Source organism: Somniosus microcephalus, chromosome 4 (genome assembly GCF_052327205.1).
Source record: "Somniosus microcephalus isolate GS21.2 chromosome 4, FLI_Smic_1.0, whole genome shotgun sequence".
Classification (NCBI taxonomy): Eukaryota; Metazoa; Chordata; class Chondrichthyes; order Squaliformes; family Somniosidae; genus Somniosus; species Somniosus microcephalus.
Genome location: NC_140990.1, coordinates 42,104,112 through 42,118,067, shown reverse-complemented (window position 1 = coordinate 42,118,067; position 13,956 = coordinate 42,104,112).

Genomic DNA, 13,956 nt, shown 5'->3' with positions numbered 1-13,956 from the left:
ATGCGGGGTACCCCTCATGTTAAAAGTTACCTTGGCACAGTCCGAGACTGGGGAGTATGGGATCATGACTCCCAGTCCCTCCCCCTCCCGTCTTCCCTCGACTGGCTGCAGAAAAAGATGGGTGCCTGTGTGGCGACTCTCCCTGGCCCCACACTGAAACTTGGATCCCAGATCCGGCCACCCACTCATCCTTCCCAGCCACACTTACCCTCTTTGCCCATGGGCCACCGGGTGAGTTCCTCCCTCCCCCGAATGCACCCACTGAACTCTTGGGTATCCCCTCCCCTACACAATCTTTCCAGGGCCATCACCACCCACTCCCGGGGAACGCATCCCTATCTGAGAAGGCGCCCGCGCTTCCCAATCCTGATTCCGCAACAGCGAGGTCTCCCGCAAGTGAACTTCGGTCAGGATAGTGCTGGGCTGGGGGCCGTGCCCTACCCAGCTGGGGCCATCTCTTCCGTGTAGGAGGAGTAGGCAATTTCCTCCTGACCCTGTCCGGTTTCTCCCAAAGGCCGCTGCGGGGTTACCCTCTGGATTCGTCCAGTGACGAGGTGATCCCCAACATTCTGTATCCATATCTTCATTCGGTGCCCAGCTCGGGCTGGGCAAACAGGGCTGCTTCATTTTCCAATCTCCTGCAAAACTTAAAAGGACATGCAGCCAGGTCTCACTGACCTGCTGCCTTAGGTGGAGACATGGTCGGGTCCATTGACCTCGGACCAAAATACAAACATTTGGCACACAAGTAAACTTAAACTCTTTAAAGTTAAACTTAAAACTAGTTATATCAACAAAATTAAAATACACCTTAAAAGCACACTATATTCACACCAAAGCTATAATACAAATGCTGCCCGTCTCTGGACGGCCAGGCTAATCTTTGGCACTGTCGCAGATTGCTGCTGGCTGCAGCGAAGCTGGACTGCCTCCTGTCTCTGGTCCCTCGCACCTTATGGCTCCTGGTATGGGACCTCTGTTCTTTGGCTTCTCCCTGGCTCGGGAGACCACTTTACTCCACTGTAAATTGGGTGACCATCTTTTCTCGGGCTTGCTGACCCACTGAGACCTTCTGAGGGGCGTCTCTGTGGGGGAAACTTTGGCTGGCGGACCCTGAGCCTGGGTCACCGCCCTAGCTGGCTGCGAACCTTCTCCCCATGTCCAAAACCTGTTACCAGCTCCGCTGCAAGAGGAATTGTTATCCCTGCCTCCCCAGGGTCCCACATCATGGGGGGGGGGGCACTCTGGAAGCGGGCTGGGAAGCTGGTCCCTTTAAACAGGCGACTGCGCCTGCGTGAATCTCCTCCCCTGAGTCCCGTGCCAGAGTCTGTGAAGCCTGTGTCTTCAAACAAGCAAGTGCGCCTGCTTGAAAAAATTGAGGAAGAGCTGCTGTGGTCCCGCAGGAAACCGCGCCTGCACGAACAATCTTTTTGGAGTCCCTCGGCAGAGGCTGTGAAGCCTCTGTATTCAAACAGGCGGCCGCGCCTGCGCAAACCTCATCCCCTTTGTCCCACGGCAGAGGCTGTGAAGCCTCTGGCTTCAAACAGGCGATCGCGCCTGCGCAGGAAAACAGAAGAGGGGCCGCTAGGGTCCCACAGTCAACCGCGCCTGTGTTGTATCCATGTGTTAATGGAGAAACGGAATACAGGAGTTGATTTAACAAGTGTTTACTGAACAAAGTCTGGAGGTGAACTAAAACTATACAAGACGCTATACAGGCTTATCTACCCGAGTGGTCACTACCGGTACTACAGTACACAGGGGCTTCAAAAAAACATAGTTCCTCGTAAAGATACATTCACTACAATTCCTCCCCTTTTAGATAAATAGTACATAATATTTTAAGTAATCATAAATTATCATTTTTACAAGAACAATAATCTACACATTTGCTGAAGTTAATCAATTACAAATTCAGTCTCTCTAGAGGCTTCCACACTCAGTCTGGATAATGCCTCGGTGGTGTAGTAGGTTTTGGTGGTGTAGTAGGTTCTTTTGGCAAGGTCGATTCGGCTTGAATGCCAGTGTCGGGTTCATCTGGTTCCAGTATCACCGGATCGGAGGTAGATACTATGGGTATCTCTGCTTCATCAGTAGGCGTATAGAGTTGTGGTGTAGGTTGTCCCTTTTCGGATGACTCTATGAACTGGCCAGCATGGCGCCTTATTATGCTTTCTCCAATGTCCACGGTACACATCAGCGGTCCGAGTCATGTGCAAATAGTTCCAGGCTGCCATTTCTCAGTACGGTAGCCCCGGGCCAAAACTTGTTGACCTATCTGGAAGGTTCTAGTTGGCCTTTCATTCATGCCTTGAAATTGCCGGTTCTCCACGTCCCTTCTGATGTTTGGCTTGATCAAATCCAGCCGGCATCTTAGTCTTCTATTGAAAAACATCATGGCGGGGGTTTGGTTTGTAACCACATGTGTTGCATTCCTGTATGCAAACAAGAAGTTATCTACCTTATGTTGTAGATTTATGTCTTCATTACCCATGGCCTTTATGGCCTTCTTAAAGGTCTGGACAAACCTTTCAGCTAATCCATTGGTGGCGGGATGGTATGGGGCGGCCGTGAAGTGCTTAACCCCATTGTTTTTTAAAAACTTCCTGAATTCTTCGGATACAAATTGCGGTCCATTATCAGAACAGATCTGTTCAGGCAGCCCATTCCCGGCGAATATGGTCCTTAATACTGTGATGGTTTTTTCCGTGGTGGTGGAGGACATCTTTATTACCTCCGGCCACTTGGAGTGTGCATCAACCGCGATTAAGAACATTGAGTCCCTAAATGGATCAGCAAAGTGGATATGTACCCTTTGCCATGGAGATGAGGGCCACTCACATGGATGTAGAGGGGCTTGTGGTGGGGCGTTTTGGACCTTCTGGCATCCTAGACAGCTCTTGGTCATTTCTTCGATGTCTCCATCGATACCTGGCCACCACACAAACGCTTTGGCTAAGTTCTTCATTTTCACTCCACCCAGATGCCTCTCGTGAAGCTCCTTTAGCACTTTATCCTGGAGTTTCGGTGGAATCACCACTCTGGATCCACACATCAAGGTTCCTCGGCACACTGACAGCTGTTCTCTTCTTTGCGAGGATGCTGGCAACAGTGGTTCGCCATGTGCTGGCCATCCCTTCACCGTTAAATCGTAGACTCGTGAGAGAGTAGGGTCATTTCTCGTTTCCTTTTCAATGGCAGAATTTGTAACTGGTAGACATTCCACTATGGTCGAGTGGAACATCTACAGTGGGTCCACTGTAGGTGCCTCTTCTACCGTTGGCAATGGTAGGCGCGATAAACCATCAGAATTCCCATGCTGTTTTGTTCCTTTGTATTCTATGTCATATCGGTGTGCCCCTAGGAAAAGGGACCACCTCTGTAGCCTTTGCGCTGTCATAATGGGAACGCCCTTTTTAGGGTTGAATATGGAGATGAGGGGTTGATGGTCAGTCAACAAGGTAAATTTTTGTCCGTGTAGGTAATGGTTGAATTTCTTCACCCCCCACACCAGGCTGAGTGCCTCCCTGTCGATCTGGGCATTGTTACACTCAGCTGAGTTCAATGAGTGTGATGCAAAAGCTATCGGCCGCTCCGAGCCATCAGGGAATCTATGCGATAATACTGCTCCCACGCTGTAAGGGGATGCACCGCACAGCAGTCTGATTGGCAGTGATGGGTTGTAATGAGCCAACACATCCTTGGATGTGATCAAGCCTTTGCATTTATGGAAGGCACGTTTACAGTCTTCGCTCCATTTCCAAATTACTCCCGTTTGTAGCAGTGCGTTAAGAGGGTGCAGAACCATTGACAAGTTCGGTAAAAATTTATGATAGTAATTTATTAATCCCAGGAACGACCTTAATTGTGAGACATTTTCAGGTGCTGGGGCTTTTACGACCGCTTCAATTTTTTCAGGTGACTTATGCAACCCTTCTTCGTTAATGACATGGCCACAATATGATATTTGTTTCTGGAAAAATTCGCACTTGGGGCGATTTGCTCGTAGGCCCCGTTCTCTCAGCCTCGTGAGCACCTGCTCCAAATTGGCAAGGTGCTCGTTGTCATTTTCTCCTGTTACAAGGACGTCGTCTAGGTAGCATTGAGTCCCCAGAATCCCTTGCAGGACTTGCTCCATAGCTCCTTGCCAGATATCTGCAGCTGATGCTATTCCGAAAACCAGTCGATTGTACTGGTACAGGCATTTGTGTGTGTTTATCGTGAGATACTTTTCAGAGGCCTCCTCAACATCCATCTGTAGATATGCCTGCGCCAAGTCAATGTTGGTGAAACGTTTCCCTCCGGATAGTGAGGCGAAAATATCTTCTATCCTCGGAAGAGGATACTGTACCATATGAAGAACCGGGTTTACAGTCACCTTGAGGTCCCCACAGATGCAAATTTGTCCCTGTTCTTCCGATTTATCATTATTCAATGTTTTCTACATGACCGGGACGATGGGTGTTGCCCACTCACTCCAATCTACCTTGGATAACACGCCTGCTTTTTCCAAATTCTCCAGCTCTGCCTCGACTGCTGGACGAATTGCGTATGGCACCGGCCTTGCCTTAAAAAACTTGGGAATTGCCGCATCTTCCACTTTTATTGAGGCGGTGGCGCCTTTCAGGGTTCCTAGTTCCTGTTGAAACACTTTTTTGGCATTAGCCAAGATTTCTTTTAATCGTCCAGGTATGACGTCATCATCATTTTTTTTCTTACTGGTCACCATCAGTGCCTGAATGGAGTGCCGGTCTAAACGTATCTTTCTGATCCATTCACGTCCCAACAACAGTGGACCACCATCTTGCAGAACGTATAAATACAACTTCTGTATTTCCTTGCCGTTGTATACAACCGGCACCCTTATTTTCCCTCTGGGGTATACTTTCTGCCCCGTATATGTCTTCAAGTTATGGATGTGTCTTTCAAAGGCATATGCGGAAATAGCCGCTCGTAATCCCGTCGACTTATGACGGTCAGAGCTGATCCTGTATCTATCTCCATTTTAACTGGGGACCCTGCTATCATAAGGGTAACCCAAATAGTCCGGTGATCGTCTTTGGCAATTACATTATGTAATTTGAGACAGCTTAGTCTCTTGCTTCCGGAGTTGCTATCGCTCTTGTGGTCTTCGGAGCTACTGTCCGTCATCATTTGTATCTTTCTGTACTTTTCCTTTTTGACCTTTTTACTGTCAGTGGATTTTTTTCCAGATCGGCATACATGTGCAATGTGTCCCATCTTTTTGCATTGCCTGCATGCTTTGCCCTTGAACCAGCAGTCCCTCTGCTCATGGGTGGATCTGCCGCAGCGATAACATCTCTCGAAACCCCGTGTCATTTCATGGGTGCCGAAGTCCTGTGGCTTTTGCTGTGTCTCTGCAGCTCCTCTTGCTGCTGCTTCGTATGATACAGCCACACTGAAAGCCTTGTCCAGTGTCAAATCTTTCTCAGAAAGTAGTCTTTTCTGTGTTCCTTCGCTTAGGAGACCGCAGACGAATTTGTCTCGTAGAGAATCTGCCAGTCCTGCCCCGAATTGGCAGTGCTTTGATAGCTTTTGTAATTCGGTGAGGTAATCAGCATTACTTTCATTCTTGTGCTGATTCCTCCTGAGGAATTTGAATCGTTCCGCTATCAGCAGCGGTGTTGGGTTTAAGTGCTCCTGTAGGGTATCAACAATCTCCTTAAAATTCTTGTCCATCGGTTTGGCTGGAGTGATCAAGTCACAGAGTCATAGAGTTTTACAGCACAGAAAGAGGCCCTTCGGCCCATCATGTCTGCGCCGCCCATCCATCCCTGTCCAGTCTAATCCCATTTTCCAGCATTTGGTCCATAGTCTTGTATGCAATGGCATTTCAAGTGCTCATCCAAATGCTTCTTGAATGTTGTGAGGGTTCCTGCCTCTACAACCCTTTTAGGCATTGAGTTCCACATTCCAACCACCCTCTGGGTGAAAAAGTTCCTCCTCAAATCCCCTCTAAATCTCCTGCCCCTTACCCTGAATCTATGCCCCCTTGTTATTGACCCCCCTACTAAGGGGAAAAGTTCCTCTTTGTCTACCCTATCTATGCCCCTCATCATTTTGTACACCTCAATCAGGTCCCCCCTCAGCCTTCTTTGCTCCAATGAAAACAACCCCAGCCTGGTTAGTCTTTCTTCATAGCTGAGGCGCTTCATCCCAGGTAACATCCTGGTGAATCTTCTCTGCACCCTCTCCAAAGCAATCACATCCTTCCTATAGTGAGGCGACCAGAACTGCACACAGTACTCCAGCTGTGGCCTCACCAGCGTTTTGTACAGCTCCATCATAACCTCCCTGCTCTTATATTCTATGCCTCGGCTAATGAAGGCAAGTATCCCATATGCCTTTTTAACCACCTTATCTACCTGTTCCGCTGCCTTCAGGGATCTATGTACATGTACACCAAGGTCCCTCTGACCCTCTGTACTTCCTAGGGTCCTACCACTCATTGTGTATTCCCTTGCCTTATTTGTCCGTCCAAAATGCATCACCTCGCACTTTTCAGGGTTAAATTCCATTTGCCACTTTTCCGCCCATCTGACCAACCCGTTTATATCGTCCTGTAGCCTGAGGCTTTCCTCCTTGCAATTTACCACCCCACCAATTTTCGTGTCATCTGCAAACTTACTGATCATACCTTTTACATTCTCATCCAAATCATTTATGCAAATCACAAACAACAAGGGACCCAGCACCGATCCCTGAGGTACACCACTGGACACAGGCTTCCAGTCACAAAAGCAACCTTCGACCATCACCCTCTGCCTCCTGCCACTCAGCCAGTTTAGGATCCAACGCGCCAAGGCACCCTGGATCCCATGGGCTCTTACCTTCTTGACCAGTCTCCTATGCGGGACTTTGTCAAAAGCTTTACTGAAGTCCATGTAAACCACATCCACAGCATTTCCCTCATCCACCTCCCGAGTCACCCCCTCGAAAAATTCAATCAGATTTGTCAGACATGATTTACCCTTGACAAAGCCATGCGGACTATTCCCGATTAATCCTTGCCTCTCCAAGTGGAGACTAATTTTGTCCCGCAGAATTTTTTCCAATAATTTCCCTACCACAGATGTTAGGCTCACTGGCCTGTAATTCCCTGGTTTATCCCTGCTACCCTTCTTGTATAATGGTACTACATTAGCTGTTCTCCAGTCCTCTGGTACATCCCCTGTGGCCAGAGAGGTTCTAAAAATTTGTGTCAGAGCCCCTGCAATCTCTTCCTTTGCCTCCCACAGCAGCCTGGGATACATGTCGTCTGGGCCTGGGGATTTATCCACTTTTTGGCCTGCTAAACCGCTAGCACCTCCTCCCTCTCGATGCTAATATGTTCAAGTATGTCACAGTCCCCTTGCCCGATTTCTATGTCTGCATCGTCTTTCTCCATAGTCAACACAGTTGCAAAAAATTCATTTAAAACCCCGCCTACATCATCTGGCTCTACACACAGATTGCCACTTTGGTCCCTAATGGGCCCTACCCTTTCCCTGGTTATCCTCTTGCCCTTAATATACTTATAAAACATCTTAGGATTTTCCTTTATTTGGCTCGCCAGTGTTATTTCATGGCCCCTCCTCGCCCTCCTAATTTCTTTTTTAAGTATGCCCCTGCACTTTTTATACTCCTCCAGGGCTTCTTCCGTCTTTAGTCTTTTGTAACTGCCAAAAGCCCCCCTTTTATTTCTAATGCATTTTTGTATATCCCTTGTCATCCAAGGTTCCCTTTGCTTGTTGGTCCCCCCCTTGACCTTTACAGGAACATGTTGGCGCTGTACTCTCTCTATTTCCCTTCTGAAAGTCTCCCACTGTTTTGATGTGGATTTTCCTATAAGTAGCTGCTCCCAGTCCACTTTGGCCAGATCCTGCCTTATCATATTAAAATCGGCCTTCCCCCAATTTAGAACCCTTATTTCCGGGCCGTCTTTGTCTTTTTCCATGACCACCATAAATCTCACCGAATTATGGTCACTGTCGCCAAAATGCTCTCCTACTGATACTTCCACCACTTGCCCGGCTACATTCCCCAGAATTAGGTCCAGTACCGCCCCCTCTTTTGTAGGACTTTCTACATGTTGGCTCAAAAAGCTCTCCTGGATGCACTTTAAGAATTCTGCACACCCTTTCACACTCTGAGTATCCCAATTTATATTGGGGAAGTTGAAATCCCCCACTATTATTACCCTATTATTTTCGCACTTCTCTGACAGCCTTACGTAACAGCCTGTATGTCCTTGCGCCCATCAGATTTAGAAGTACCGATGCCTTTTTATCATCCGCTACTTCATTCGCCTTGCAATATACCTCCACTCTTTCCACATATGTGGTCCAATCCTCTATATCACTATCGAAAGCAGTAATATTGCCAGTCTTAGGCATCCTGAAAATCAAAAATGGCACCTCCTGCGCTTTCCCTTCTTCCCTGCCGAGTGAAGATGGTGCCTCCCGCGCTTTCCCGCCGCTGCCGCTGCTGCCAACGCTGTTCTCCGCGGTTTTTATGTACTCATATATTTTAAACAGTTTCTCCGTCACTTGGAGAATCATTCCCGTCGGACTCTCTGGGACTTTCCCCTCCCTCTGCTTGGTCCGAATGCCGACCTGCTTTGCAGCACCGGCCGTCTCCTGAGTGCTCGACCCTCTGTCACTGTTTGCTTCTGCCTTCCGACTCGCTGCCCAGCCCTGCTGCAGAGCCACCCGATCGAGCCCCAGCCCGCCGCCCAGGAAGGATCAGTGCACTACCTGCCAGCAGCCCGTTTAGCTGGTGAAACCACAGTTTTTTTTCTTTTTTTTTCTTCAACCTTCGTCTGAGGAATCGATCTCCTTGAGGTGCTGCCGAATTGCAGGTAAGTTCGTTTCTAACTCGTCGCCACTGTTGTATGCGTGTGATAATGGAGGCACAGAATGCAGGAGTTGATTTAACAATTATTTACTGAACAAAGTCTGGAGGTGATCTATAACTATACAAGACGCTATACAGGCTTATATACCCGAGTGGTCACTACCGGTACTACAGTACAAAGGGGCTTCAAAAAAACATAGTTCCTCTTAAACATACATACACTACAGCCTGCACATCCGATTTGTTTGAAAAGGGTTGGATGAACCGCTGAGTCTTCCAAGCAGGCCTGTGCGCCTGCGCGTAAAAACTGAGCAGCAGGGATCTATAAGTGGCCGACTGCGCCTGCGCGCTTGGCCTCACTGTAAGCAAGAGCCGCTGTGGGTTCTGGGTTCGTGACTGCGCCTGCGCAAACCCGGTATTCAGAAACCCTTTCCCTCAGCCGCGCAGCTGCGCCTGCGCAGCCCTCCTGTTGGCAGAGCTTTCCCCTCAGACGCACGACCGCGCCTGCGTGGGAAAACTGAGGAGGATCCGCTGGGGGTACGGGCTGGGGAACTGCGCCTGCGCGAGCAGTTTCAGTGAATGGAGTGGCAGCAGCCTGCTGATTTCTAATCCCAGGCTGCTGTTTCTCCATCTCTAAGCTACCTAACTCGCTCAAATTGAAACTTTGGTTAAAACTAGGGTCCCACTGGGGCGGTGAAGTGTCCCAATTTGTGGTCTGGACAACTTCTCCCTTAGACCAAGCGACAGTGCCTGTTTTTACAGGTGCTGAATTTGAACTTGCATGGACAGCAAACTCATGTTCCCGTACCTGGGTGGCTTTAAATGGGGAATTTTGGACTTGCCTTTGGCCTGGGGCCAAAACTATCCCCTTTGTGCCTCCCTTGTCCCAGGTTTCTGCTACTGGACCTGCTCCACAAGGGTCCCAGAACTCTCCTTCTCTGTTCCCCTGCTTAAGCAGCTTACTCTGTTCATGAATTGCTCCTCCCCCCACACAAGCCACAGCACTTGCCTGTGAACTTGAACCTACTGTGGGCTGAGGATTCCTATTCTCAGGTTCACCCCTCACGGGCGGACCGTACCTCCATTGTTGGAGGGGGTACACTGGTCCTGCTCCCCGCCTGCCAAGCGGGACCTGCTGGCGTTCTCCGACCACCCCATTGTCCACCGCTCTTTGCTGCCAGAGCTCCTCAAGACTCGGAGCTGTGGGCTGCAGTCTTGGGATCTCTAATTCCCTATCCAGCCCCGTTCTGGGTGCTGCCTGTGGGATGGTTTCACTTGCGCTGCCAGTAAAATCCGGCTGACCTGCCTTCGGGCTGATCATGCAAATCATCCCCCTTGCTTTTAAAGCCATGTTAAGGCTTTCTATCTCTGTTCGGGGGCGGCAGCAGAGAGGAGGTGAGCCCGGTATAAAAACCGGTGCGAAGACCGAGGCCCGAGACCAGTTCGGGGGCGGCAGCAGAGAGGAGGTGAGCCCGGTATAAAAACCGGCGCGAAGACCGAGGCCCAGGACCAGTTCAGGGGCGGCAGCAGAGAGGAGGTGAGCCCGGTATAAAAACCGGCGTGAAGACCGAGGCCCGAGACCAGTTCGGGGGCGGCAGCAGAGAGGAGGTGAGCCCGGTATAAAAACCGGCGCGAAGACCGAGGCCCGAGACCAGTTCGGGGGCGGCAGCAGAGAGGAGGTGAGCCTTACCAACTCAGCAGCGGGGAGAGAGGGGGCGGTACTGGACCTAATTCTAGGGAATGTAGCCGGGCAAGTGATGGAAGTGTCAGTAGGGGAGCATTTTGGCGACAGTGACCATAATTCGGTGAAATTTAAGGTGGTCATGGAAAAAGACAATGACGGCCCGGAAATAAGGGTTCTAAATTGGGGGATGGCCGATTTTAATATGATAAGGCAGGATCTGGCCAAAGTGGACTGGGAGCAGCTACTTATAGGAAAATCCACATCAAAGCAGTGGGAGGCTTTCAGAGGGGAAATAGAGAGAGTACAACGCCAACATGTTCCTGGAAAGGTCAAGGGGGTGACCAACAAGCAAAGGGAACTTTGGATGACAAGGGATATACAAAAATGCATTAGGAAAAAAAGGAGGGCTTTTGGCAGTTACAAAAGACTAAAGACAGAGGAAGCCCTAGAGGAGTATAAAAAGTGCAGGGGCATACTTAAAAAAGATATTAGGAGGGCGAGGAGGGGCCATGAAATAACACTGGTGAGCAAAATAAAGGAAAATCCTAAGATGTTTTATAAGTATATTAAGGGCAAGAGGATAACCAGGGAAAGGGTAGGGCCCATTAGGGACCAAAGTGGCAATCTGTGTGTAGAGCCAGATGATGTAGGCGGGGTTTTAAATGAATTTTTTGCATCTGTGTTCACTATGGAGAAAGATGATGTAGAACATAGAAATCGGGCAAGGAGACTGTGACATACTTGAACATATTAGCATCGAGAGGGAGGAGGTACTATCGGTTTTAGCAGGCCAAAAAGTGGATAAATCCCCAGGCCCGGACGAGATGTATCCCAGGCTGTTATGTGAGGCAAGGGAGGAGATTGCAGGGGCTCTGACACAAATTTTCAGAACCTCTCTGGCCACAGGGAATGCACCAGAGGACTGGAGAACAGCTAACGTAGTACCATTATTCAAGAAGGGTAGCAGGGATAAACCAGGGAATTGCAGGCCAGTGAGCCTAACATCTGTGGTAGGGAAATTATTGGAAAAAATTCTGAGGGACAAAATTAGTCTCCACTTGGAGAGGCAAGGAATAATCGGGGATAGTCAGCATGGCTTTGTCAAGGGTAAATCATGTCTGACAAATCTGATTGAATTTTTCGAGGGGGTGACTAGGTGTGTGGATGAGGGAAATGCTGTGGATGTGGCTTACATGGACTTCAGTAAAGCTTTTGACAAAGTCCCGCATAGGAGACTGGTCAAGAAGGTAAGAGCCCATGGGATCCAGGGTGCCTTGGCGCATTGGATCCTAAACTGGCTGAGTGGCAGGAGGCAGAGGGTGATGGTCGAAGGTTGCTTTTGAGACTGGAAGCCTGTGTCTAGTGGGGTACCTCCGGGATCGATGCTGGGTCCCTTGCTGTTTGTGATCTACATAAATGATTTGGATGAGAATGTAAAAGGTATGATCAGTAAGTTCGCAGATGACACGAAAATTGGTGGGGTGGGAAATTGTGAGGAGGAAAGCCTCAGGCTACAGGAAGATATAAATGAGTTGGTCAGATGGGCGGAAAAGTGGCAAATGGAATTTAACCCTGAAAAGTGCGAGGTGATGCATTTTGGACGGACAAATAAGGCAAGGGAGTACACAATGAGTGGTAGGACCCTAGGAAGTACAGAGGGTCAGAGGGACCTTGGTGTGCATGTACATAGATCCCTGAAGGCAGCGGAACAGGTAGATAAGGTGGTTGAAAATGCATATGGGACACTTGCCTTCATTATATTGCACTAGAACCTGTCTCTGTTTATATTACACTAAACCTTTTCTCTGTTTATATAACACTGGACCCTGTCTCTGTTTATGTTACACGAGACCCTGTCTCTGTTTTTATTACACTAAACCTTTTCTCTGTTTATATAACACTGGACCCTGTCTCTGTTTATGTTACACGAGACCCTGTCTCTGTTTATATTATACTAGACCCTGTCTCTGTTTAGATTACACTGGACCCTGTCTCGGTTTATATTACACTAGACCCTGTCTCTGTTTATAATACATTAGACCCTGTCTCTGTTTATATTACTCTAGGCCCTGTCTCTGCTAATATTACAATAGACCCTGACTCTGTTTATATAACACTAGACCCTATCTCTGTTTATATTACACTTGACACTGTCTCTGTTTGTGTAACACTAGACCCTGTCTCTGTTTTTATTACACTAAACCCTGTCACTTTTCATATAACACTGGACCCTGTCTCTGTTTATGTTACACTAGACACTGTCTCTGTTTATATTACACTAGACCCTGTCTCTGTTTATATTGCACTAGACCTTTTCTGTGTTTGTATTACACTAGACCCTGTCGCTGTTTATATTACACTAGCCCATCTCTGTTTATATTACACTCGACCATGTCTCTGTTTATATTACACGAGACCCTGTCTCTGTTTATATTACACTAAACCCTGTCTCTGTTTATATTACACTAGACCCTGTCTCTGTTTATATTGCACTAGACCCTGTCTCTGTTTATATTATACTAGACCCTGTCTCTGTTTATACTACACTAGACCCTGTCTCTGTTTATATTACACAAGACCCTGTCACTGTTTATATTACACTAGACCCTATCTCTGTTTATATTACACTAGACCCTGTCTCTGTTTATATTACACTAGGCCCTGTCTCAATTATTACTGCATTACTTAATCTCTCTACTTTTATTACACCAGGCCATAACTCTCTTAACCTCCTCGTCTCTCAGACGTTATTCACCGTCTCATCGGATTATTTCGTATTTTGTTTGATTGAATGTGCCAGTAAATCCGGGACCCCGATTTATTTTCCCTACATAGTGATAAACCACGTAAAGCGGAGGTAGACCGGGGTGGTGACTGTACCAGAACATAGAAGGGTCAGCATAGCCTGTTGTCAATGTGCAGGTTAGTGTGATATTACTTTCCTCTTCAACCGTCATTTCAGGGCCGGCTGTTCCACTGTCTTGGAGGCTCTATTCTAACATAAAATAATAGTAATAGTAATCACCATCAACAGCATTTTGTCACATTAACATCTGGTTTACAGCAGTCATGGGGAGAATGGCTTTTTACAGGGAAGGACATATTTATGAGAAGTGATATAATGACGAGGAGCGGGACGAGATGGTTCCGCATGATGGTCCCTGAGTCTCTAAATCTGTAGTCTGGGAAATCCTCTGTCGGAGCAGGAATACAGATCCCCGCCCCACTGCACTGTTGACCAAACCAATGCCAAACAGGGAACAGAGGCAGTAATCCTCCAATAACACTGAGCAGGCAAGGCGGGTCAGAGCGAGAGCAGCAAACGGAAGCTGTGGGCGGGACTGCCGCGGGCGGTGTTGTCACACGTCGGATCCACCTGTGAGGAACTGAATTCAATAACAATGTCCCGTTCGAAA